The 27,377-nt window shown below is 45.0% G+C and overlaps 1 pseudogene; it reads left to right on the top strand.

Annotated features, from left to right (window-relative positions):
* The first annotated feature begins 7,211 nt into the window (after positions 1–7,211).
* Eef1g-ps3 (eukaryotic translation elongation factor 1 gamma, pseudogene 3) lies at positions 7,212–8,508 on the top strand (annotated as a pseudogene).
* Positions 8,509–27,377: the final 18,869 nt, after the last annotated feature.

The following is a 27,377-nucleotide window of genomic DNA, read 5'->3' as shown; positions in this document are numbered from 1 at the left end:
TGATAAGCATGGATCGATCTGCATTCTTCTACATGTTGACCTCCAGTTGAACCAGCTTCATTTGCTGAAAATGCTATCTTTTTTCCATTGGATGGTTTTGGCTCCTTTGTCAAAAATCAAGTGCCCATAGGTGTGTGGGTTCACTTCTGGGTCTTCAATTCTGTCTGTCTCTGTACCAATACCATGCAGTTTTTATCACTATTGCTCTGTAATACTGCTTGAGTTCAGGGATAGTGATGCCCCCTGAAGTCCTTTTATTGTTGAGGATAGTTTTAGCTATCCTGGGTTTTTTGTTATTCCAGATGAATTTGCAAATTGTTCTGTCTAACTCTTTGAAGAATTGGATTGGTATTTTGATGGGGATTGCATTAAATCTGTAGATCGCTTTTGGTAAAATGGCCATTTTTACTATATTAATCCTGCCAATCCATGAGCATGGGAGATCTTTCCATCTTCTGAGGTCTTCTTCAATTTGTTTCTTCAGTGTCTTGAAGTTCTTATTGTACAAATCTTTTACTTGCTTGGTTAAAGTCACACCAAGATACTTTATATTATTTGGGTCTATTATGAAGGGTGTCGTTTCCCTAATTTCTTTCTCGGCTTGTTTCTCTTTTGTGTAGAAGAAGGCTACTGATTTATTTGAGTTAATTTTATACCCAGCCTTTGCTGAAGTTGTTTATCAACTTTAGTAGTTCTCTGGTGGAACTTTGGGATCACTTAAATATACTATCATATCATCTACAAATAGTGATATTTTGACTTCTTCTTTTCCGATCTGTATCCCCTTGACCTCCTTTTGTTGTCTGATTACTCTGGCTAGAACTTCAAGAACTATATTGAATAAGTAGGGAGAGAGTGGGCAGCCTTGTCTAGTCCCTGATTTTAGTGGGATTGCTTCAAGTTTCTCTCCATTTAGTTTAATGTTAGCAAGTGGTTTGCTGTATATGGCTTTTACCATGTTCAGGTATGGGCCTTGAATTCCTATTCTTTCCAGGACTTTTATCATGAAGGGGTGTTGAATTTTGTCAAATGCTTTCTCAGCATCTAATGAAATGATCATGTGGTTCTGTTCTTTCAGTTTGTTTATATAATGGATCAGGTTGATGGTTTTCCGTATATTAAACCATCCCTGCATGCCTGGGATGAAGCCTACTTGATCATGGTGGATGATTGTTTTGATGTGCTCTTGAATTCGGTTTGCCAGAATTTTATTGAGTATTTTTGCGTCGATATTCATAAGGGAAATTGGTCTGAAGTTCTCTTTCTTTGTTGTGTCTTTGTGTGGTTTAGGTATAAGAGTAATTGTGGCTTTGTAGAAGGAATTCGGTAGGGCTCCATCTGTTTCAATTTTGTGGAATAGTTTGGATAATATTGGTATGAGGTCTTCTATGAAGGTTTGATAGAATTCTGCACTAAACCCGTCTGGACCTGGGCTCTTTTTGGTTGGGAGACCTTTAATGACTGCTTCTATTTCCTTAGGAGTTATGGGGTTGTTTAACTGGTTTATCTGTTCCTGATTTAACTTCGATACCTGGTATCTGTCTAGGAAATTGTCCATTTCCTGAAGATTTTCAAATTTGTTGAATATAGGTTTTTATAGTAAGATCTGATGATTTTTTGAATTTCCTCCGAATCTGTAGTTATGTCTCCCTTTTCATTTCTGATTTTGTTAATTTGGACACACTCTCTGTGTCCTCTCGTTAGTCTGGCTAAGGGTTTATCTATCTTGTTGATTTTCTCAAAGAACCAACTTTTGGTTCTGTTGATTCTTTCTATGGTCCTTTTTGTTTCTACTTGGTTGATTTCAGCTCTGAGTTTGATTATTTCCTGCCTTCTACTCCTCCTGGGTGTATTTGCTTCTTTTTGCTCTAGAGCTTTTAGGTGTGCTGTCAAGCTGCTGACATATGCTCTTTCATGTTTCTTTCTGCAGGCACTCAGCGCTATGACTTTTCCTCTTAGCACAGCTTTCATTGTGTCCCATAAGTTTGGGTATGTTGTACCTTCATTTTCATTAAATTCTAAAACGTCTTTAATTTCTTTTTTTATTTCTTCCTTGACCAGGTTATGATTGAGTAGACCATTGTTCAACTTCCACGTATATGTGGGCATTCTTCCCTTATTGTTATTGAAGACCAGTTTTAGGCCGTGGTGGTCCGATAGTATGCATGGGATTATTTCTATCTTTCTGTACCTGTTGAGGCCCGTTTTTTGACCAATTATATGGTCAATTTTGGAGAAAGTACCATGAGGAGCTGAGAAGAAGGTATATCCTTTTGCTTTAGGATAGAATGTTCTATAAATATCTGTTAAGTCCATTTGGCTCATGACTTCTCTTAGTCTGTCTACGTCTCTGTTTAATTTCTGTTACCATGATCTGTCCATTGATGAGAGTGGGGTGTTGAAATCTCCTACTATTATTGTGTGAGGTGCAATGTGTGTTTTGAGCTTTAGTAAGGTTTCTTTTACGTATGTAGGTGCCCTTGTATTTGGGGCATAGATATTTAGGATTGAGAGTTCATCTTGGTGGATTTTTCCTTTGATGAAGTGTCCTTCCTTATCTTTTTTGATGACTTTTATTTGAAAATTGATTTTATTTGATATTAGAATGGCTACTCCAGCTTGCTTCTTCTGACCATTTGCTTGGAAAGTTGTTTTCCAGCCTTTCACTCTGAGGTAGTGTCTGTCTTTGTCTCTGAGGTGTGTTTCCTGTAGGCAGCAGAATGCAGGGTCCTCGTTGCGTATCCAGTTTATTAATCTATGTCTTTTTATTGGGGAGTTGAGGCCATTGATGTTGAGAGATATTAAAGAATAGTGATTATTGCTTCCTGTTATATTCATATTTGGATATGAGGTTATGTTTGTGTGCTTTTCTTCTCTTTTGTTTCCAAGACGATTAGTTTCTTGCTTCTTCTAGTGTATAGCTTGCCTCCTTATGTTGGGCTTTACCCTTTATTATCCTTTGTAGTGCTGGATTTGTAGAAAGATATTGTGTAAATTTGGTTTTGTCATGGAATATCTTGGTTTCTCCATCTATGTTAATGGAGAGTTTTGCAGGATACAGTAACCTGGGCTGGCATTTGTGTTCTCTTAGGGTCTGTATGACATCTGTCCAGGATCTTCTGGCTTTCATAGTTTCTGGCAAAAAGTCTGGTGTGATTCTGATAGGTCTGCCTTTATATGTTACTTGACCTTTTTCCCTTACTGCTTTTAATATTCTTTCTTTATTTTGTGCGTTTGGTGTTTTGACTATTATGTGACGGGAGGTGTTTCTTTTCTGGTCCAATCTATTTGGAGTTCTGTAGGCTTCTTGTATGCCTATGGGTATCTCTTTTTTTAGATTAGGGAAGTTTTCTTCTATGATTTTGTTGAAGATATTTACTGGTCCTTTGAGCTGGGAGTCTTCACTCTCTTCTATACCTATTATCCTTAGGTTTGATCTTCTCATTGAGTCCTGGATTTCCTGTATGTTTTGGACCAGTAGCTTTTTCCGCTTTACATTATCTTTGACAGTTGAGTCAATGATTTCTATGGAATCTTCTGCTCCTGAGATTCTCTCTTCCATCTCTTGTATTCTGTTGGTGAAGCTCGTATCTACAGCTCCTTGTCTCTTCTTTTGGTTTTCTATATCCAGGGTTGTTTCCATGTGTTCTTTCTTGATTGCTTCTATTTCCATTTTTAATTCCTTCAACTGTTTGATTGTGTTTTCCTGGAATTCTTTCAGGGATTTTTGTGACTCCTCTCTATGGGCTTCTACTTGTTTATTTATGTTTTCCTGGAATTCTTTCAGGGATTTTTGCGATTCCTCTCTGCAGGCTTCTACTTGTTTATTAATGTTTTCCTGTGTTTCTCTAAGGGAGTTCTTCACGTCTTTCTTGAAGTCCTCCAGCATCATGATCAAATATGATTTTGAAAATAGATCTTGCTTTTCTGGTGTGTTTGGATATTCCGTGTTTGCTTTGGTGGGAGAATTGGGCTCCGATGATGCCATGTAGTCTTGGTTTCTGTTGCTTGGGTTCCTGCACTTGCCTCTCGCCATCAGATTATCTCTAGTGTTACTTTGTTCTGCTATTTCTCACAGTGGCTAGACTGTCCTATAAGCCTGTGTGTCAGGAGTGCTGTAGACCTGTTTTCCTGTTTTCTTTCAGCCAGTTATGGGGACCGAGTATTCTGCTTTCGGGCGTATAGTTTTTCCTATCTACAGGTCTTCAGCTGTTCCTGTGGGCCTGTGTCTGGAGTTTACCAGGCAGGTCACTTGCAGCAGAAAAGTTGGTCTTACCTGTGGTTCTGAGGCTCAAGTTTGCTCGTGGGGTGTTGCCTATGACCTCTCCGCGGCGGCAGCAACCAGGAAGATCTGCGCTGCCCTTTCCGGGAGCTTCCGTGCACCAGGGTTCCAGATGGCGTTTGGTGTTTTCCTCTGGCATCTGGATGTGCGCAGAGTGCAGTCTCTTCTGGTTTCCCAGGCGTGTCTGCCTCTCTGAAGGTTTAGCTCTCCCTCCCACGGGATTTGGGTGCAGAGAACTGTTTATCCGGTAGGTCCCTTCAGGTTCTGGCAGTGTCTCAGATGCAGCGGTCCTGCTGCTCCTGGGCCCTCCTCTACGGGAACCCAGAGGCCGTACACAGTTTCCTCTTGGGCCAGGGATGTGGGCAGGGGTGGGCAGTGTTGGTGGTCTCTTCCGCTCTGCAGCCTCAGGAGTGCCCACCTGACCAGGCGGTGAGGTCTCTTTCCCACGGGGTCTAGGAGCAGAGGGCTGTTGTGGGCCGGGATCCGCGGTTTGGGACTCCCGGTAAATACCGGAAGTGCCCGGTCCTAGAGGAATTTTGCCTCTGTGTGTCCTGAGTTCACCAGGCAGGTCTCTTGCAGCAGAAAAGTTGGTCTTACCTGTGGTTCCGAGGTTCAAGTTTGCTCGTGGGGTGCTCGCATTTGATTTTTTTTAATGGAGATCTTTGGAGCCCAAGAGGTAATGGTGGGGAAATATCCTGATACTAACTTCAGGCGAGGGCCTGCAGAGCTGAGGTAAATTCTGTAGAATGCTCACACACTCCAGTTTTTTAGATTGTCTCTCTCCCCATATGATGTGCGTTTTCTCTCAGATATGGAATCTAGACTTCAGTATACATATGCATGCACTTGTATGTGATACCACATGCATGTGGCATGAAAACAGAAGGTGGACTTTTGGGGTGGGGAAAGGGACCAATAGGGAGAAGGATAGGAAAACAGAGTGATGGTGCAGTAAATAAGGCTCAACAGAATGAACGAAAAGGTCAGGATAAAACCTATTATTTTGTATGAGAGGATTAAGGTGGAGTCAAAATCCCTGGGCTTGAACACTGGTTTTCGTGATGACAAAGGACAGTTTGTTTCTGTGTCTTTGTGTCCTTGCTTACAAGAGAGGGATGGCAAATGCAAGACAACCATTGCATTATTTATTCTCTGTGTGTGCATAGGTCCATGTATGTACAGGAATATATGTATGTATAGGTGCATATATGTGTTTGGGTGCACATGTGTGTGCACATGAATGTATGTGCAGGTACATATATGTGTGCAGGTTCATTCTGTGTGTAGGTGCATGTGTGTGTGCAGGTGCATGTGTCTTCAGGTGCATGTGTGTCTTCAAGTGCATGTTTGTGTGTGTAAGTGTGTTGTGTGTGCAGATACGTGTGTGTACATATGCATTGTGTGTGCAAGTGAATGTGTGTATGCATGTGCTTCGTGGGTGCTGGTGAATGTGTGTCTGCAGGTATACTGTGTGTGCAGATGCATGTGTGTGTGCAGATGCATGTGTGTGTGCAGCTTCATGTGTGTCTGCAGGTACATGTGTGCCTGCAGGTACATGTGTGTCTGCAGGTATATGTCTGTGAGTGGGAGCCATAGGACAACCTCAGGAGATTTTTTTTATGTATATGAGTGTTTGAATGCATGTGTATATGTAAACCAAATGCCTGCTTGGTGTCTGCACGTCAGATCCCCTAGAACTGGAGTCACACACAACTGTGAGCCATGATGTAGGTGCTGGGAACCAAACCTGGGTGCTCTGCAAAAGCACCTTACCAGTCCCTTACTGGTGAGCCATCTCTTCTGCACCCACTTTATTTTCTGAGACAATACCTGTCCCTGGCCTGGAGCTTGACAATTAGACAAGGATGGCTATCCAGTGAGCTACAGACCTCCACCCTCCCAGTCAGGAACTACCAGTGTGCACCAGCACCTCTGGCACTTTTATCTGGGATTTGGAGAGGGAACTCGGATCCTAGAATCATCTCCCAGCCGCACATCACATCGTATGAACGACCATGACCGACGTACTGAGCGTGGACTTGCTTCTGCTTTAAACCAGAACCCCAAGTGCTCACACAAACACTTCTGCATCCTGTAGTTTGCAAGCTGAACACATGCCTACGGTGCAGTGCCCTAGGAGACAGCTCGAATCGGTGAAGGGAAGCCTCAGGCTGGCTCACCTAAGGTAGACTCCACTTCAGTCCTTTTAGTAGCAAGGACAGGACTTATTCTAAGTAAATTTTCTACAAAAAGGGCCTTTCCCTCTAAAAATTCATCGCCACATATCAACTGCAGCTGGAACGGGTGTCGGCTAAAGAGCATCCCATCCCACATCAACACGGTTTATAAAAAATTAAAGACACAATGAGATCCCATATGGAGAAAGAAGACAATGGGAATGTGTTCATGAACGATACCAGGAGCATGTGCGCAGCTGTGCTGTTTAATTGCTTCACTCCCTGCCCAGAATTACAAACACCATAGGAAGATATTCTTATATCATAGCAAGGCTATTCTTTCTTTCTTGTGAAACATTCAGGGGCAACCTGCAAAGGAGCCGTTCAGTTGACAAATGAGTTGTCTTATGTCAAGTTCAAGACCAGGTCAGGGGCTCAGAGAGCTAGAAAGTTCCAGGTCTCAGAGGACAGGGACTCTTGCACATTCTGGGAACATCAGGAATGTGATGGTTGGAGCTGTGTGACTGTGTGCCTTGTATACCTAGGGCCATGGATTTAATCTGCAGTACTGAGACAGAAAAGGTGGTTATCACACCCAGAAAATAGGTAATACATACTCAATGATCAGACATGAAAGAAACACATGGAAATGAAACATGAACGTGTCTCCCAATCCTGTAATCGAACCCAAGCCTTATTGCTAGACCATTTCCAGCCATTTAACCCTTAAAGGGAAACTCCTGACCACCCCCTTTCTCTGCAGAACCACCATGGCAGCTGGAACTCTGCACGCAGACCCTGAAAACAGGAAGGCCTTTAAGACCCTCATTGCTGGTCAGTAAAGCAGGGCTCGGGGCCACGTGCTCTCTGCACTACCCCACTTCCACTCTGGCCAAACCAACCACACCCCTGAATTTCTCTGTAAATTTCCTGCCGGCAAGGTTCCAGCATTTGAGGGTGATGACAGATTGTGTGTGTTGGATGAGGAGCTGTGTGGAAGTAGGCCAGAGGCAGCAGCTCAGGCGGTGCCATGGGTGAGCTTTGCTGACAGTGACATCGTTCCTCCAGCTAGCACCTGGGTATTCCCCACCTTAGGCATTAGGCACTGCAACAAACAGGCCACTGAAAATACAGAAGAGGCTCCTTGACACTCACTTGAAGACACAGACTTCTGGTGGGTGAGCGAGTAATACTAGCTGATATCACAATTGCTTGCACCCTGTTGTGGCTCTATAAACAGGTCTTAGAGCCTTCTTTTCCCTAGGCCTTCCCCAATACCACTCGATGGTTCCTTACCTGCATTAACCAGCCCCAGTTCAGGGCCATTTTGGGAGGGGGGTGTAACTGTGTGAGAAGATGCTGCAGTTTAATGCTAAGAACTTTGCAGAGAGCCAGCCAAAAAAAAAAAAAAAAAAAAAAAAAAGATACCCTAAGGAAAGAAGAGTTCAAGAGAAGAGAAACAGAAGCCGCAGACTGAATAGAAAGAGGAAAACAAGGCAGCTGCCCCAACTCCTGAGGAAGAGATGGATGAGTTTGAACAGGTATTGGCTGCGGAGCCCAAGGCCAAGGACCCTTCCGCTCCCCTGCCCAAGAGTACCTTTGTGGTGGATGAACTTAAGCGTTAAGTACTCCAATGAGGCTACCCTCTCTGTGGCGATGCCATGTTTTTGGGAGCACTCTGATAAGGATGGCTGGTCCCTGTGGTATGCTGAATACCGCTTCCCTGAAGAGCTCACCCAGACCTTCATGAGTTGCAACCTCGTCACTGGAATGTTCCAGCAAATGGACAAACTGAAGAAGAATGCCTTTGCTAGTGTTATCCTCTTTGGAACCAACAGCAGCAGCTCCATTTTTGGCGTTTGGTTCTTCCAAGGCCACGAGCTTGCCTTTCGACTGAGTCCAGATGGGCAGGTGGACTATGAGTCGTATACATGGCAGAAACAGGATCCTGGTAGCAGGGAGTCCCAGACCCTGCTTTTGGGGGTACTTTTCCTGGGGGCCTTCCAGCACGAGGGCAAAGTAGTCAGTCAAGGCAAGATCTTCAAGTGAACATGGCTTGCCAGTCACCTAGCTGTCTGCACCCACCCTTCAAGGGAGATGGGGATTATTAAAGGAAACTGAACATTAAAAATAAGGGCTGGGGAGGAACCTCCTGAGAACAGGGCTACATTGTAACCTCTCACAGAGGAAAAAAAATCCCTTCCTTGAAATCAACGATTTCCAGAGCTTTTATTTGCCTTCCAGAGAAGAGAACTAAGCCGTGACCAGTGGCAAGTCACACCCAAGTTAACGACCAAGTTAAAGCTGACTGTGGAAAGTTGGGAGGTTGCAAACCCAGACCCAGAGTATCTCGGGCTTTCTTCCTCCCCCTTAACAGCCATTCATTGGCCTCTGTCTTTCACCTAGCATCCTTGTAACAATCAGCTAAAATCTTCTGGGATGTGTTAACTTACAGACCACTAGATTCCACAAAACCCAGAAACTAAACAACGTCATCCAATGGCAAAAGAAACCAATAGCAAAGATTCCCCCAACAATCTGCAGGGTCCATTGAGAAATTCCTTGATTAGGGGCTTTCTTTTGTCCTATAACTATAAAAAACATCATGAGGGTTGGGGATTTAGCTCAGTGGTGGAGCGCTTGCCTAGGAAGCGCAAGGCCCTGGGTTCGGTCCCCAGCTCTGAAAAAAAGAACCAAAACAAAACAAAAAAAATCATGAATCCATTTCTATATTCAAATGTCTTATTTGGGGCAACATGAATCCTTAGTCCTAGGCTATACTCACCCACATTTGACTAAAAAATAATCCCTTGTGTTTGGATTCCCAGGGAAAAAAATGACAGAGAAATGATCCTTTATTTCCAGTGAGGCGAGGGCTTGCTGTCCATCAATAGAACCAAAATCCATTATGCCCCATGAAGGTCAGATTGTCACCTATGCCTAGTCACCATTGTTTCTGGGATGACGCATGACATCTGCCACTGAGTGCTCATGTGTCAATATCCCAGTGCAAGGAAATGAGGGACAATGTTAGAAGAGAGTGCTCAGAGATGAAGACGTGATAAGGGACTGTGAGTCTGACCAGCTGAGGTCAGTCCCAGCTCATGACCAACTGGGTCATCTTGAACAAATAACATGTCCTCTTCTGAGCCTTAATCCCTTAACAGTATAGAGCAGGGCTGAAAGCAAGACCCACTGAGCAAGTACAGAGTACAGTGTACTCTGTACCATGTACAGAGTAAGAGCTCATGAGAGTCAAATCTTTTATAAACTCTTAGGTGTTGTCGGAGTTCATTAGATTGTTCAGTAAACCACTGTGTTTTATCTTCCTCAAAGACTGGGACTTTCTGGGTAGCAGGCACTAATATTTCATTTCTTTCATTCCACACAATTTCTTTAATGTCATCATCACCACCATCATACACACACACACACACACACACACACACACACACACACACACACACATTTGCAGTTGCCCAAGGCAGTTGTCCAAGGTTTCCTGGTATTACAGGAGGTTATGAGCTATCCAACATGGGTGCTGGGAACTTGACTCAGGTCTTCTGGAAATGCAGCAAGCACTCTTAACCACTGACCCACATCTCCAGCCTTTCACAGTTTCATTTCATGACTGAGTGTTTTCAGCTGCATGTGTGTCAATGCACTACTTGTATGCCTGGTGCATGCGGAGCACTGAATCCCTGGATCTGAGCTTACAGTTTGAGCTGCCGTGTAGGAGCTGGGAACAGAACCTGGGTCCTCCAAATGCTCTTAACTGCTGAGCCGTCTCTCCAGCTCCCATTCCCAATTTTTTGATAGATGTTTTTGGAGTGTGGTGAAAACACTGAACTTTAAAACTCAACTTTTAGCCTCTTCCGTGGGTCAGTGGATGTGTCTGGTCCCAGTTTCCTACACTCAGATATTTAGCTTCTCACACAATAGGAAGTTCAGGGTGGGGAAGTTCTTGGGGCTCACTGACTGTATGGCTAAAGATGCCTTAAGGGGTCACTGATCAACTTTATCTTCAAACCGGCCATGACCTAACAGTCAACAACTCCTGACACATAACCCTTGCTCCCTTTGCTCTTCAGTGTGAGAGGTCATGCTTGCTAAGAGTAGACTGGTCCCAGCCACCGAGGGGTGTGCCTTAGCACCATGACTGGCTGAAGCCTATGGCTCTCCATCTTAGCACTGCCTTAGCCGTTCTCTGTGCATGTGCACAGGAGTCCGTGTGGATGTGCACACGGGTGTGTTTCACCTTGAGTTTCATTTGCTGTTTGTTTAGGGGAGAGTTTGGCCTGGAACTCTCCCAAGTAGGCTAGATTGGCAAGCCTATTGGCCACCGGGGGTGTGTGTGTCTCCACCTCTCCTTCACTGAGATTCTGGGATTCCACCATCCCCAGCTTTAAAAATAATAATAATAATAATAATAATAATAATAATAACAATAATAATAGATTCTTGGGATTAATTCAGATCCTTGTGCTTGCACAGCAAACATTTAACCAACTGACCTCTCTCCCTAGCCTAGAGTATTTAAGTTTTATATCCATCTATCAAAATTCTGCAGATTCTCAGAATTCGGTAAATCTGGGTGAAGTAAAGACCTATATGTTTTCAAAGCTCTCCAAATGGAAAAATGCTACCTTGGAGAAATTAGGATATATTCCTACAGCTAACTGGGGGGAGAGGGGGATGCTTAGAAAGCAACCACCAGGCTGACACAGTGATGAACACAGAGCTAAATGCTGTCCTCATGTATCTGCACACCCAACATTCAACAGTGAAGAAGACTGGGTTCACTTGCTTCTTAAAGGAGGGCTACCACCAACAGAGTAAAGGAGAAATGCAGCAGCATGCTGAGACATCGAGAACACAAGTCCCTCTGGCAGCACGGGAGAGATGGCTCAGCAGTTAAGAGCAGTTAAGAAGAACCAAGTTTGATTCCCAGCACCTAACTGATGGCTCACAACCATATGTAACTCCACTTCCAAGGGGATCTAAGACCATTTTCCGGCCTCCACAGGCACCAGGCATACACATGGTACACAGACATACATGCAGGCAAATCTGTATATGCATAAAAATAATAAAGTAGTTTTTAATTTAGTCTCTTTGGACAGTCTCAGAAAAGGCTCTCGGAGGTCCAAAGGTGGTAACATGGGTAAGAGTTCTTGCTGCATATGCATGAGGACCTGTGTTGTGGTTGCCTGCACAGAACCATGCCAACAGAGAGTGGGAACAGACTCGCGGGCTCAAACTCTGAGAAGCTACTGATAATTAACAACGTTTAGAGGAGGCAGAGTCGGTTTTCTTGAAGGGTGTGGCTTCTGGTGAGTCAACCACACTCCAGAGATTGGCTCTTACCCATAAGGATAAACATAGTATTAACTGGACTCCATAGGTTATCTTTTTAAAAAAAACAAAAACAAAAAAGACAGCATGGTTAGGAGAGGGTGACAATGGATCTGGGAGGAGTTGGGGGAAGAAAGGTTAATAGGGCCAAAATATATTCTATGAAATTCTCAAAACATAAATATAAATACTGTATGTTTTCAAAATATTGAGCATTAATGACTTGAAAACTATCCCATCTGACAAGTTAAAGAGAAATGAAGGCCTGGAGAGATGACGTAGGGCAGAGATTTTGGCCAGCCTCGAGAGCAAGGCATCAGAGAAGCAATGATGTCAGTCATTATCGAATGCCTCTAAGAGCCACTGATGTCTGAATGTGATGACTCGGGGAGCCTCGGGGGTGTAATAGTGTCAGTTAGAACATGGTTCTGGTGAAGCCACAGACAGGAAGCACTTAAGCAAATACTGAGTGACTTTGGGAAATGCACACGTGGAATCAAAAAGCAGCCCCATCAAAAGAGGCAGTTGCATCACTCCTGACCACATCAATACACACTCCTGGCTGTCTCAGAGTTAACTCATTAACAGATTCTAACTAGTGACCATGGAGACAATCAGGAAGCCCCTCTGCCTACGGTGAACTTATTTTTTAAGGGTATCTGGCCTTCTGTCTTAGAATCCCATTTGCCATGAATTTGAGAAAGTTGTCATTAATGCCCCCCTTCCATTCTTAATAAGAGCTCAGAAGTACTTGTGATTGCGAATACAGACCATCATTTTCAAAGAATGGAGAATTATCCAGGTTTTATTACCAAGAATTATGCCAAAAACATTAACAAGTTTTGGGCCTTCTGCAAGTGAGTCTTCAGAAGGGAATAACTGAGGTGGGAAAGACGCCCCCCATAGGCTGCCCCATATGTGAGCAGCATCCTTGCCTGGGTGGAGGTCCAAGAATGAATTAACAGGAGGAAGAAAATTGCACCCCTGGATTCAGCTTTGTCTGCTTCCTGACTGTGGATGCACCTGACCAGATGCCTCAAGCGCATCTCAACACACCTTTCCCCACAGAATAAGCTCTTCCTCACTTAAGTTGCTTTGCCCAGGTATTCTGTCTCAGCAACAAATAAGATTAGATATATTTTTGCATTTGCAAAGGGAGAGCTGGAGGGCTTTAGAATGAGAAACTGTGGTAAATAAAAATGACAGGATGCCAGAATTATAGGACCACAGAGACAGCTGGACTCTGAGGACTTTTGACACAGCCAGGATCACAGGCTGCAGTCAGAGATAGCAAGGGCAGATAACACTACAAATAACAAGATGACAAGAGGCAAGCACAAGAACATGAAAAACAAAAACCAAGGATACTTGGCATCATCAGAACTAAATTCTCCCACAACAGCGAGTCCTGGATAACCCAACACACCTGAAAAGCAGAATTTGGATTTAAAATCACATCTCATGATGATGATAAAGGATGGCAGCAAGGACATAAATAACTTCCTTCAAGAAATACAAGAGAACAACGGTAAACGAATAGAAGCCCTTAGGGAGGAAACACAAAAATCCCTTAAAGAATTACAGGAAAACACAACCAAACAAAACAGGTGAAGGAATTAAACAAAACCATCCAGGATTTAAAAATGGAAATAGAAACAATAAAGAAAACACAAAGGGAGACAACCCTGGAGATAGAAAACCTAGGAAAGAGATCAGGAGTCATAGATGCAAGAATCACCAACAGAATACAAGAGATAGAAGAGAGAATCTCAGGGGCAGAAGATACCATAGAAAACATCAACACAACCATCAAATATAATGTAAAATGCAAAAAGCTCCTAACCCAAAACATCCAGGAAATCTAGGACACAATGAGACTAAACCTAAGGATAATAGGTATACAAGAGAGTAAAGATTCCCACTTTAAGGATATTTAAATATCTTCAACAAAATTATAGAAGAAAACTTCCCTAACCTAAAGTAAAAGATGCCCATAAACACACAAGAAGCCTACAGAACTCCAAATAGACTGGAACAGAAAAGAAATTCCTCCTGTCACATAATAACTAAAACACTAAGTACACACAAAAAAATGAAAGTATTAAAAGCAGTAAGGGAAAAAGGTCAAGTACCATAAAAGCAAACCTATCAGAATCTCACCAGACTTCTCACCAGAGACTATGAAAGTCAGAAGATCCTGAGCAGATGTCAAACAGACCCTAAGAGAACACAAATGCCAGCCCCAGGCTACTGTATCCAGCAAAACTCTCAACATAGATGGAGAAACAAAGATATTCCATGACAAAACCAAATTTACACAATGTCTTCACACAAATCCAGCCCTCCCTACAAAGGATAATAGATGGAAAACTCCAACACAAAGAGAGAAACTACACCCTAGAAAAGGCAAGAAAGTAATATTCTTTCAACAAGCCCAAAAGAAGAGAGCCACACAAACTTAATTCCACCTCTAACAACAAAAATAACAGGAAACAACAATCACTATTCCTTAATATCTCTCAACATCGATGAAATCAATTCCCCAATAAAAAGACATAGACTAACTGGCTGGATACATAAACAGGACCCAGCATTTTGCTGCATACAGGAAACACACCTCAGATGGGACCTGTGAACCAACACTCTGCAAGGTGATGGTAGGTGGATATCTGAGCTGAAATAAGAGAGTCAGAAAACTCTGTCCATGATGGTTTGCTGGACTGGATGAAAGATGAAGGGAGAGACAGAGAGGGGAAAGAGGAAGGAAGAGGAAGCATGGTCTAGGGTTTGCATTAGAAATTTTAGCTTGGGCATGTGGCTCTGCTCCTTCCAGGATGTTACCTGATTGCCGAGTTCATAAATCTGTGCACTTACAGGCTGTGCACGTATGCCATGATGTTAAGCCACAGAACCGTATGTTGAAATTTAGCACCAAGCATTTGTCTTCCAAGTTTCGCCTCCTTGGATCTCAGCAGCTCTCCACTTACTGCTCATTTTATAGCATTTTATATGATGCGATAGCTGTCCATAGGGATGAGCACGGACTCAGATGCACTGAACTCATCCCCTTGCCTCTCTCTGCAAGTCATGTGAGCTTATACTCTCTCCATCAACAATTCCTTCAGAGCCCTGAGCCATCGTTTCTGACAAGACACAATGCTGTCGTTTACAGAATTCACACTCTAAAGCCACACAGGGCCGGAAAAATGGCTTAGTGGTTTTAAAAGCACAGACCGTTCATTCCAAGGACCTGAGTTCAGTTCCTGACACCCACATCAGGCAGCTCATAGCCAATGGCCTTTAGCTGCAGCTCCATGGGCCCCAACTCCCCCTTCTGGCCTTCTCAGACCCCGCGCATACATACAAACCCACACAGACCACACATCCACATAATCAAAAATAAGAACAAATCAATGTTTAAAAAAGAGCATCACAGTTGAATTAGAAAACAATTGTAGAAGTGAATACCATGAAAGTCTTAGTAAACTTCACGATTTCACGTTGGGTCTCATCCATAGCTATTGCTGGCCAGACTCACCCCACAGATGGATAGACCTAGAACAACTCTTATTGTTTCTAGTTCATCATTATTTAAAAATCTTCTTTATTTCACATGCACATGTTTGACCTCAATAATTGACTATTTAATAACTACTTTAACAAACTGGAAGGCATGGTCCTACAGCAATTGAACTCGAATATCTTAATTCACAAACAGCCACAGATCCATATGTGTATTGTACAAACCTAGACAATATTGATGAAGCCAAGAAGTGCATGCTGACAGGAGCCTGATATAGCCATCTCCTGAGAGACTCAACCAGAGCCTGACAAAGACAGAGCGGAATGCTAGCAGCAAACCATTGAACTGGGAATGGGGTCCCCATTGGAGGAGATAGAGAAAGGTTTGAAGGAACTGAAGGGGTTTGTAACCCCATAAGAATAACAATACAGACCAACCAAAGCTCCCAGGGACTAAACCACCATCCAAAGAGTACATACACATGGACAGACCCACGGCTCCAGCTGCATGTGTAGCAGAGGATGGCCTTGCTGGGCACCAATGGGAGGAGAAGCCCTTGGTCCTACCAAGGCTGGACCTTCCAATGTAGGGGAATGTCAGAGCAGGGAGACAAGAAGGGGAGTGTTTGGGGAGGGGGAACACCCTTATAGAAGAAGGGGGAGTGAGATGGGATAGGGGGCTTATGGATGGGAAACCAGGAAAGGGAATAACATTTGAAATGTAAATAAAAAATATGCAATAAAAAATTTTGTGGTTATATTTTTTAAAACAGGATCATCCTGGCCTCCAACTCCCTAGGTAGTCAAGAACAATTTGAACATCTAATTGTCCTGCCTCTGTCTTCAGAGTACTGGGATTACAGGTGTGTGCTGCTATGCCCAGTTTCCCAGCGTTTTTTCTTCCCTCACATTGGGCTAGTGCTAGGAACCGAGATGGTTACACTAACCTGAAGAAGGTATGCCTAATCCATGAACTTGAAGACCTGACACGCTCAAGCCTGAAGAGAGAACCCAGCCATTGCCATCTCTCACCTTTCAAGTACACAAGCATCCCTTCTAAGGAAGTAGAAGGCTAGCAACTGGGTGTAGCCATTTCCAGGTAGAGGACCAAAGTAATACAAACTTGATGGTGTAATTTCCAGTTCTGTAGCCCTGGAGGGAGGGGGGATTCTGTAGCACGTACAGAGCCGAAATTCAGGAATCACATGGAGAGTGATGTCTCCTGCCATGGTGCCGACACTCATTACTGCAATCCATCTGTGGCTCACGTCAGATCCTGACGCATTTGAACAAGGCCAGGAGTGAGAAGGAGAACGTCTTTAAAAGAGAGAAGGCTGGGAGACATCTCCGTGAGGATCTGGTATATCGTGGTGAGTCCAGACTTAAGCAGTTGACAGTCCTCAAAGTGCAGACATCAGCAATTGTGATGGTCTATACTGATTGTCGAGTAGACAGGATCTAGAACCACTAGGAGGCACACCTCTCGGCGTGCCTGGGTGGGACATTTCTAGACTTTGTAAACCAAGGAGAGAAGACTCAGCCTAGATGTAGGCCACACTTTCCCATGGGATAGAATTTCAGACAGAATAAAAAGGGGAGACCAAGAGCCTACAGAGACTGGTCAGTAGTTAAGAGTGTGTATGCCCATGCAAAGGACCAGAGTTCAGTTCTCCCACATCAAAAAACACACAACTACTTGTCACTTCAGCCTAGAACCTGCTTCTCGCTTCCACAAGAACCTGTACTCATATGCACAAACCTAAATGCAGGCGCGCGTACGCACGCACGCGCACACACGCACACAGACACACACACACACACACACACACACACATATCGTTTAGATCTTTTTAAATAAAACTGTAAGGGGTGTCTTAGTTAGAGTTACTATTGCTAGGATAAAACACCATGACCCAAGCAACTTTGGGAGGAAAGGGTTTATTTGACTTAAGTTTCTACATCATAGTCCATCACTGAAGGAAGTCAGGATGAACTCAAGCAGGGTAGGAACCTGGAGGCCAGAGCTGAAGCAGAGGCCATGGAGAGGTGCTTGCTCCTCATGGCTTTCTCAGCCTGCTTTCTTATAGAAACCAGGACCCCACCCACCCACCCAGGGATGCTACCACCCACAATGGTCCTCACTAATTAAGAAAATGCCTTCCGAGAAAAAAAAAGAATAAAAAAAAAAAGAAAAGAAAAGAAAATGCCTACCTACAACCCAATCTTATGGGAGAACTTTTTTCCCACATCCCAACTGAAGTTTCCCTTCCTTCTTCTACTCTTAGTCCCTCTCCAACACCTCCCCCCTGCACACACCCCCAATTCACTCCTCCTATTTTTCTCTTCAGAAAAGGGTAGGCCTCCAAGGGATATCAACCAGAACTGGCATATCAAGTTGCAATAAGATTAGGTACCTCTTCTCTCCTATTAAGGTTGGACCCAGTAGGAGGAAAGGAGTCACAGCAGGCAATAGGGTCAAAGGAAGACCCTGCTCCCACTGTTAGGAACCCCACAAGAAAGCCAAGCTACACATCTATAACATGTGTAGACGGCCTAGGTCAGTCCCATGCCTGCTCCCTGACTGTCAGTTCAGTCTCTGTGGGCCCCTATCAGTCCAGGTGAGTTGAGTATATTGGTTTTCTTGGGTTGTTCTTGATCCCTCTGACTCCTACAATCCTTCCTCTCTGTCTTCTTCAGGATTCCTGGAGCTCTGCCTAATGTTTGACTGTGGGTCTCTGCATCTGTTTCCATCAGTTACTGGATAAAGCCTCTCTGATGACAGTTGGGGTAGGTACTGAGAGACCCCTGGAGCGGGGAGACCCTCACTCAAGCCTCGGTATGATACAACCCCCCAAGAACTCACAAGAGACTGTCCTTGCTGTAATCACACAAGGTTTATTGATAGGAACCAGAGCACTGGGGTCGAGACTCGTATCCCACACAGGGGTAGAGGAACTCGACCCCGAGTAGCTGAGAGAAGGAGTATTTAAAGAAAGAAACCACAACCCAAGGGGGTAGGGATGGCGTCATTGGAAAATGTTGAGAATACCAGTGAAAAAAATCACAAGGAGAAGCTTCCTATTTCTCAAGATTGTTCTTTAAGATTTTAATCTAACTTTATGGTCAGCTAGTTCCTGGGAGAGAGTTGCTGAATCGGCTGGTGTAATTATCAGTTCTGTGGTCAGTCAAGTTCCTGGAACAGAGTCACTGAACTGGCTGACCTACATTTTTGGCTCTACTCTGTTTGCTAGGGGGGGGGTCTGAATTTTTCCTGGTCCTTCAGTATCAATCTATGAGTATAGCAGAATATCACTGGGAATCATTTTATTGATTCTGTGTGTGTGAGTGTGCATGTGTGTGTGTGCGTGCGTGTGTGTGTGTGCGTGCGTGCGTGCATGCGTGTGTAAGGGGGCTTTTCTACACAGAACCCTGCTCTGAAATAATGACACAGAGACCTTTATATTTATTATAAGCTTCCAGGCACTATAGCTGGGCAGATACTGAGCTATTCTAACCCGACAATGCTGACCTGGCCTATTTCCCAGCAGCGTGACACTTCACCGGCCATCCTAGTCTCTCGCTCTAGCATCTCCTTCTTCATTTATGTCCCAATGGCAACTCCCTCATCCTCGGCTGAGACCCTCTCTCCTGTCTGGACATGGATGTCCCACCTTATCCTCTCCTGCCCAGCTTTAGGCTGCTCAGCTCTTTGTTTAACCAACCAGAAGGTAATGGAGAACAGGGCTTTACAAAATGCTGAGTCATAACAAGGTCTGGGCTGTAGAGAAATCAGCACCTGAATACACAGTGCACAAAAACATCCCCCAACAATTCATGCTGGATTCCATCATAGGACTCTGGGCTATCCAGCCTCTGTTTCTGGTCTTCTAGGCGGTGTCCAGCATGGGCTCCCTCTTCTAGCTGGACCAGTCATTGGTTGGCCACTCCCACAATTCCTGTGCGTACTTTACCCCAGCCATCTTGTAGGCGGGACAAATTGTAAGTCGATGGTTAGGGGCCCACATTGGTGTCCTAATCCCTGTCGCCTGGTTACAGGAGATGGCAGGTTCAGGCTCCATGTCCCCATTGCTAGGAGTCTCAGCTAGGGTCACCCCTGTAGATTCTTGGGAGTTTCCATTACACTAGGTTTCTAGCTTGCCCTGAGATGCCTTCCAATTCCGTTTGTCTCTCCCAGTGCTCTCTCCCCTGAGATGTCCCCCAATTCTGTTCATCTCTCCTAGTGCTCTCTTCCTCTGCCCTACCCACACCTGATCCCTCCTGTTCCCATCCCCACATCCACACCCGTGATGTCTATTCTATTTTCCCCTCCCAGGGAAATTTGTATCCGCCAGCCCCTTGAGCCCTCCTTGTCCCTTAGCTCCTCTGAGTCCGTGGACTGTAGCATGACTGTCCTTTATTTTACTATCGGCTTATGAGTGCATACCTAATGTTGTCGTTCAACTGAAAAATGGAGAAAGAACACAGGGTACATTTTTATACAGTGGATCATTACTCAGCTGTCAAAAAACAATGACATTATGAAATTTGCAGGCAAATGGATGGAATTAGAAAAAGGGCAACCCAGACCCAGACAGACAAACATGATATGGTGGCATTTTCCCAAGGGAGGTTTCCTCCTCTCAGATGACTTTATCTCGTGTCAAGTTGACATAAAATTACCCAGCTTGCTGCAGAGGCCATGTTGATGTGAGTGGCCTGCGCTGACACCCAAGGCTATGATGATATCAGTGGTCCTTGCTGCCACCAAAGGTCATATCTAGTTCTGTGATCCTACTGCACTGCGAAGCTTGATTGATAGCTTGTATTGATAGTTACCACCCAAGGCCATGTGTTCATCCATGGTCTGTGCTGCTGCCTCCAGGGGCCATGCTACCACCAGGGCCTTGTTGATGTGAGTGGCCTGCACTGGCCACCTGAGGCCACGGTGATGCCATTGGCCTGTGTTACCTCCAAGGGTTATAACAGTGCCCATAGCCCATGCTAGAGGACCATGTAGGTGTCCATGGTCTACACTGCCTGCAGAAACAATGCTGAGGTCCATGACGCACGCAGACACCAGAGACTACACTCCTGTTCGTAGTCTGTGCTATTCCAGAAACCGTGTGCAAGTCCATGATCCACGCTCCCACTGGCAGTAAGGGCAAGGGAGCTTCTTTTGCAGTGGTATCAAGGACTACAGACTTTGCAGTTGCAAAGGAGAGACAGGGAAGGCTTCTGGGATAACCTCTACTCCCTCTCCTACCCCCACCCCACCCCCACCCCTACCCCTACCCCCACCCACACTCACACCCACACCCCTACTCCTACTTCTACCTCTACCCTACCACCCCGCCTCCACCCTGACTCCTACTCCCACCTCTACCCTACCACCCCCACCCTCAGCCCCACCTCCAGCACAAAAAGTAACTACCTAGACCAAAAACCATCAAAGAAAACTCTTAAAAGTTGTGATAAGAATGTTGTAGTGTTAGCTCTCCACCACTGATGGCTCCCAGCAGAGCGTAGGTGGGGAAGGACTCAGTTTTCTTTAAGCTGGGAGTTTGGCCGTGCTCCAGCGAGTATATGGGCAACACAAATAAAATGTAGTGTTTTGCTTTGTGTTGTGTTGTTTTGTTGTTGCTTTCCCCTTCTGATTTGCTCGGGATAGAGGGGCGTGGAGTTAGGAAGAGTGAGAAGTGGGTGTGATCAGCATTGTGGTGTAAAATTCCCAAATAATCAATAAAATTGTATATTAAAAAAAAAAAAACTGGGGTTGGGGATTTAGCTCAGTGGTAGAGCGCTTGCCTAGCAAGCGCAAGGCCCTGGGTTCGGTCCCCAGCTCCGAAAAAAAGAAAAGGAAAAAAAAAAACTAGCCAGCACAAGGTGGGTGGTGGGGAGGACGTGAGTTCAGCCCAGCACTCATCTCTCTCTACTTCCTGACTGCCGATGTGACAGCATCATGGGCTGCATGCTCTGTGCCATGAGTCCCGTGCTACGACAGACTGCACCATCAAATTGTGAGACAGACTCTTCCTCCCAGATGTTTATCTCACCCCAGTGAGCCAACACAGCAACTGTGTAGTGACCCCTGACTGACTAAGGTCTATGGCCCTCCCCACTGTTTTACTTAACTTCCCATGTAAAGATCGTTTTCAGGGTTTTTTTTTTAACCAATTAAATCTGATATGCTAACAGAACCCCCAATTTAAAATACTATGCTTTTAGACATTTCAAACATCACAGCATTACGCAGAAAACTCTGCCATTGCCTTCCACTGTGGTTCCAGGGAACATGGGGAGAGACTAGACAGTGACCTCAGTGGGTTCCTCAGCCAAGCAAAGGGTGCTTGCTAAGTGAGAGCAATGGCTTGAGAGACCATGGGGGTCTTCTTCTCAGTGGCACTCTGGTGTCATTGATTACTGCTTCACATAGTCCCCTGCCTCCTCAAGATGTAGCACAGCCTTTAAAACCTGTGATCACTGGGCCAGGTGCGGTGGCACACTCCTTAACCCCAGACGGTGGGGAGAGGAAACAGGAGGATTAGGAGTTCAAAGCCATCCTTGGCTACATAGGTTGGTCTAGGCCAACATGGATTATGTGAGACCCTTGCCTGTAAGAACTAAAACGTCCAAGGAATTTAGATTTCAGGCGACTTGTGTATAGCAGAGCTGGAGGGGGATCAGGGGACAATGGGCATGAAGGTCTGAGTAGATTTCCTTAAAACCTGAGTACAGGCTTTGAATGGCCCCTCCTCCTTTCTCCATACATCATCTTCCAACATTGGCTTCTCCTTATTTTCTTTTATAGGGAGTCTTTTTTTTTTAACATTTATAAGGATTTGTTTTTAATTTTGTGGGGGGGGGGGTCTGCTCACATATATGTCTGCTTACTACATGCATGCTGTGCCCTTGGAGACCAGAAAAAGACATTGGATCCCCTAGAACCAGAGTTATAGAGAGCTATGGACTACTATGTGAGTGCTGTTAACAGAACCCAGGTCCTCTGCAAGAACAGCCAGTGCTCTTAACCACTGAGCCATTTCTCCAGTCCCTAGTTTTCTTTTGAGTGCAAAATGGCTGCATACTGTAACACTGTGTTTTCGCTAGCACACACTGTGTGCTATTAAGAAATTAATTCCCGGGGTTGGGGATTTAGCTCAATGGTAGAGCGCTTGCCTAGGAAGCGCAAGGCCCTGGGTTCGGTCCCCAGCTCCGAAAAAAAGAAACAAAAAAAAAAAAAGAAAAAGAAATTAATTCCCATTAACAAGGGTATTGGTGACACTGGCTATCAATGTATATTGAGGAATCCCAATTATGAACCCCAAAACTACAAACACAGAGAGAGAGAGAGAGAGCGCTAAAGTAAAAAAAAATCCTACAAATCTTCAAAGTCATTTTTAAAAATAAATTTTGTAATGATCCAGTTCGCGTATGACTGTTAGCCATTCCCTCGTTGGTAAATGTGGACGAACTGCTAACGTTTGTGTTTCCTTCCTGATCCACACTCCCACTGCGGCCCCTCTCCGGCCAGTAGCACGATGCCCACAGTACAGTGCTAGTCTGTCCAATGAACTCCTGCAGAGTGGTGTGAACCCAGCAGGTCTCACTCAGCATCCTGAGCACCACATTGGAGACAGAGCCCAAGCGATCGGACCAGGGGTGTTTTCCTCTGCCCCACAATTGCTTCAGGGGAATGTTTGCTAATTTACATGTATCATCTATCACAAATCCTACTCCAAGAGAAACATGAGGAAAAAAATCTTCTAGCGGGAAATGGGGGACGGGAGGGGGACAGTCCGTTGTCTGGGCTACGTCTTAATAGCCCCCATTAGTATTATTACTGACTCGAACAAAGCACTTAAGCGTAAATTAACCCAGGGACTTCTCCAGCATCCCGCAGGAGTAAGCAGGCAGTAAGTGGAAATTCTATTTTATAGGAAGCTGAGGGGTTCTAAGGACATAAGAAATCAAGTTCGTAATACAACATTGAGCAGCAATAAGCGTCTGACGCTGTAGGAAAGGCCCACTCCTGCAGGAAAAGGCACGTGATTCCCACATGTGCTCTGGTCTCAATTCCCACTTAAATGCAGCCTATTTTCCACCCAGCAGGGGCTCAGAGACCCACTTACCATAAACAGCTAGAAGTGGCAGCCGGTGGACCTCGATCTTCTGTGGTCTCTTCCAGTATCGGGGGAGTTTCACAGACAGACCCTGCTGCTGAGAAGTTATTACTTATCCTGAGTCTTAACCCTCTTGTCCACAAGAACAAAAGGCGTCTCCCCTCTTTTCCAAGACATCCTTCTATGTTCTGAATTCCATGAGAGAAAAGTAGCCTTCTTTGTGTGTGTGTGTGTGTGTGTGTGTGTGTGTGTGTGTGTGTGTGTGTGTGTGTGTTCATTGATCTGACGGGTTGAAGCCAAGGTCATAGATGAGATTTTAGGATAAGGTTGACTGGACTTAGCTAGAGGTGTGGATGTAATTCAGTGCCTTATTTAGAAATCCCTCTTCCGAAGTCTCTGTCATTCCAGCACAGGCTGGGGGAGCGGAAGGTGAGGGGGGGTTGGTTATGCTCTATAGCACCCCCAACAGGAAGGAGCCAGCGGGGTGGGGGGGGAGGGTAACGGGAAGCTTTTTTTTGACTTTTTTTTTTGACTCTATGGAGCTCCAGCCTCTGCAGTCAGCTCTGAAAATCCACAAAAAGAAAAAAAAATGGAGTTCAAGGACACATCAATGTCACATAAAATTCAGCAGAGGCCTTTACAGAGGAGCACACACATTATCTCTGCTCCTCTCCCCCACCCCTCCCCAGTAGTAGCCAGCCTCTGCAGGGCTCTCTCTCTCTCTCTTTCTGTCTCTTTCTTTCTCTCTCTCTCTCTCTCTCTCTCTCTCTCTCTCTCTCTCTCTCTCTCTGCCTCTCTGTCTCTGTCTCTCTGTCTCTCTCTCTCTCTCTCTCTGTCTCCCTCCCTCCCTCTCCCCCTCCCTCCCTCTTCCCCTCCCTCCTCTCCTCCCTTCCTTGTCTTCCGCTGCTATGAGCTACAAAAGCAGAGGCACTTCCGGTTATGCCACACTGGACCATAAAGAGAGCAAGCCTTCTGAGGTTAGAAGTTAGGGGCTGTGGTCTCAGGAACATGATAGAGGGCTAGAGAAGACAGCTGCCCACACCTGCAGCACCTAAGAAGCAGTAGAGCTTCTGTGACGAAGGCTGGGTCCCTGGGCAGCCTGGGGAACTGGGTCAGCTCCCTGCAGAGGAAGGGAATGGAAAAGGGGGGCGTGGGGGAGGTAGGGCCACATCTTCACTTGGACCTCATGAACTTAAGCACCAACCTCTCAGCTGCATAGGCAAAAAGGGAGAGCAGGGGCCCTCATCCAGTTCTGGTTCATTCCGGTTCCTCTGAGAGAGGCAGAGAAGTTATCCTGATAGAAACGGCTTGAATTTGAATATTCTGCTAACCAGGCAAATGCATGCGTCTAGCTCATTTGATCCTAACAATGAAGAAATTAGATGCTTTTATTTTTACCTGCCAAACCGAAAACCGTGCAGTTCTTTGGCGGTAGCCAGAAGGGCTTCTTATAATCCCCTAGCTTTAGGCTAAGTAGACCTCCTATTCTAGTGCCCCCTGTTCTCCGTGTAGACATCCTATTCTAGTCCCCCCCCCCCTTCTTCTCAGTGTTCCCTGACCACACGTATCTCCAGAGCAAAAGAGCTGACTACACGGAAACCCAGTTTTAATTAGCAAGCTCAGCACTTTGACGTCTTACACCTGCAAGGCCTTAGTATACCCGTTTTGGTTAAATTAAATCAAATTAAAGTTGTACACACCTCTCTTTAAATGATCAATTTCTAGGAGAAAAAAATATCTTTCTTATTACAAATTTTTGTCTGATTTGGGCACTGTGAGTCATTGCTAGACCAATTAGCTTTTTTGTATATAAAGCTTATGAAATAAACCAAAAACGGATAAAACATGCTGATGGGATCAGTCTCTACAGTACTCAAAGCCTCCACACCTTCCAGACCAGCAGCCAGAGTGACAGAAGGGTCATGGGGCTTATAAGGGTGTACCTGCTTCCCAATGGAGAGGGTGGGTTGTATTGTCTACTTTTCAGTGATCGCAGGTTAGATATCAGACTGGGCCAGTAGTTTAATGGCTGCAGACCTTCCTTCCTCGTTTGAAATTTCCTGACTTCAACCAGATCACTAAGGTTCCTTGAAGCATCCAGATTTTGATTCTGAGATACGGTGAATCTCCAGGAAAAAAGAAAGGAAGGGATATTGTTCCCATTCTATTGTAAGCCCAGCTGCATTTATCAGATTAAGATGCGGAGTTCGTAAACGAGAAAGAAAAGACTGATACAATTGAGAAGTCACATTTGCTGGGAGAGCATCTCCTCTTGTCAGTATGGATCTTAACAATTTCACGTACGAACACATCATTGAAGAAATTATCGATAGAATGGTTCTGCCCGTTTATCCACGTTCTCACTAAGAGTAAAAAATAACCATGTTGCTTTGTTATAAAACTGTATCTGAATAGAAATAGAAAAATGCAGTCCTCAACCTTTTCTGAACCAAGCCGTGTGCGAACTCATCATGGGGACCATATTTTCTATGAGCTCAAAGGTAAGGGCGCCATCTGCTGGCTTGGTGCTCTAATAGCATCCTCACATCGTAGAACCTTAACTTCCAAATTTTGAGTCTATATGATGAAAACTTGGGGGATTTCAGTCATTTGATGTCCGGTTTGAAGGGAAAAGGTCTCTTGTCTAAATGTTGAAAACACACAAAATATTACTCTAAAGAGAAGAACGTATTGTTTTTCACACTACAACAGTGAAGGCGTCAAAAGCCAAACTTATTCTCTCTGAATGCTCCTCAAGAAGTTAAGGAGGATGGGGATGGCTCAGTGTGTAAAATACTTGTTGGGCAAGCATGGTGACCTGAGCTTAGATCTCTAGCACCTATAAAAGCCTTCGTATGGCAGAGTAGACCTGTAATCCCAGCACTAAGGAGGCAGAGACAGGCAAATGCCCGGAGCTTGTTGGCCAGATAGCTTAGGTTTTCGTTTTGGTTTTGGTTTTATTTGCTTCTTTTATTTGTTTGTTTATTTATTTATTTATCTACTTATTTACTTATTTTCATTTACTTTGCATTTTATTGGATATTTTATTTATTTACATTTCAAATGTTATCCCCTTTCCCAGTCCCCCCCTTCCCCCCCTGCTTCTATAAGCATGTTCCCCCCTCCCACCCACCTTCTCCCACCTCACTTCCCTGGCGTTCTCCTACACAGGGGAAACAAGCCTTCACAGGACCAAGGGCTTCTCCTCATATTGATGCCAGACCATGCCATCCTCTGCTACATATGCGTCCGGAGCCATGGGTCCCTCCACGTGTACTCTTTGGTTGGTGGTTTAGTCCCTGGAGTGTCTGGTATTGTTGTTCTTCTTATGGTGTTGCAAACCTGTACGTTAGTGGGGTCCTGCATCCCCTCCACCACAGGGCTCAGGCAGCTCAGGGAGGCAGGACACGGGAAGTTGACGTGTTTACCCCACACCTGCGCCAGGCTGGTGTCAGGCTGTGAGAAACTGTGGACACCGCTCTGGGGGTGGGAAAATGCAATCTGTGGCGCAGTACACTGCCAGAGCTGGCTGGGGGCGGGGAGGGGGGTCTCCGGGTCTCCAAGGAGGCCAGGGCTGTTTGGTTCTAGGGCTATTAAGCATCCAGGCTTCCCTGGAACGCGGTGGAAGAGCTGAGAATGGATTGGGAACTCCCGGAGCTGGATCTAACCCAGGGCAGAGGGGAAAGAGGGGAAGCTCAGGCTGGTCCCACAGTAAGCTTGAGCTTGGTGGCTGCCACCGCTGGAAGTGCAGGGAGGCTTTCTTCTGGAGATTAGATGGAGGGTCTGTAGGCTGTAGGCAAAGGCCTCTTCTGTGGCTCCCCACTGCGGATCACAATGAAAAGAGCCAGTCTGTGATTTTAAGGCATTTATTGTCATGGAGGAAAGTGGATGAGTAAAACCATACCCCACTTCTCAGATTGG

This window comes from Rattus norvegicus, chromosome 4 (assembly GCF_021556685.1).
Source record: "Rattus norvegicus strain SHRSP/BbbUtx chromosome 4, alternate assembly SHRSP_T2T, whole genome shotgun sequence".
Taxonomy (NCBI): Eukaryota; Metazoa; Chordata; class Mammalia; order Rodentia; family Muridae; genus Rattus; species Rattus norvegicus.
This window is presented reverse-complemented; position numbering and strand designations above follow the sequence as displayed.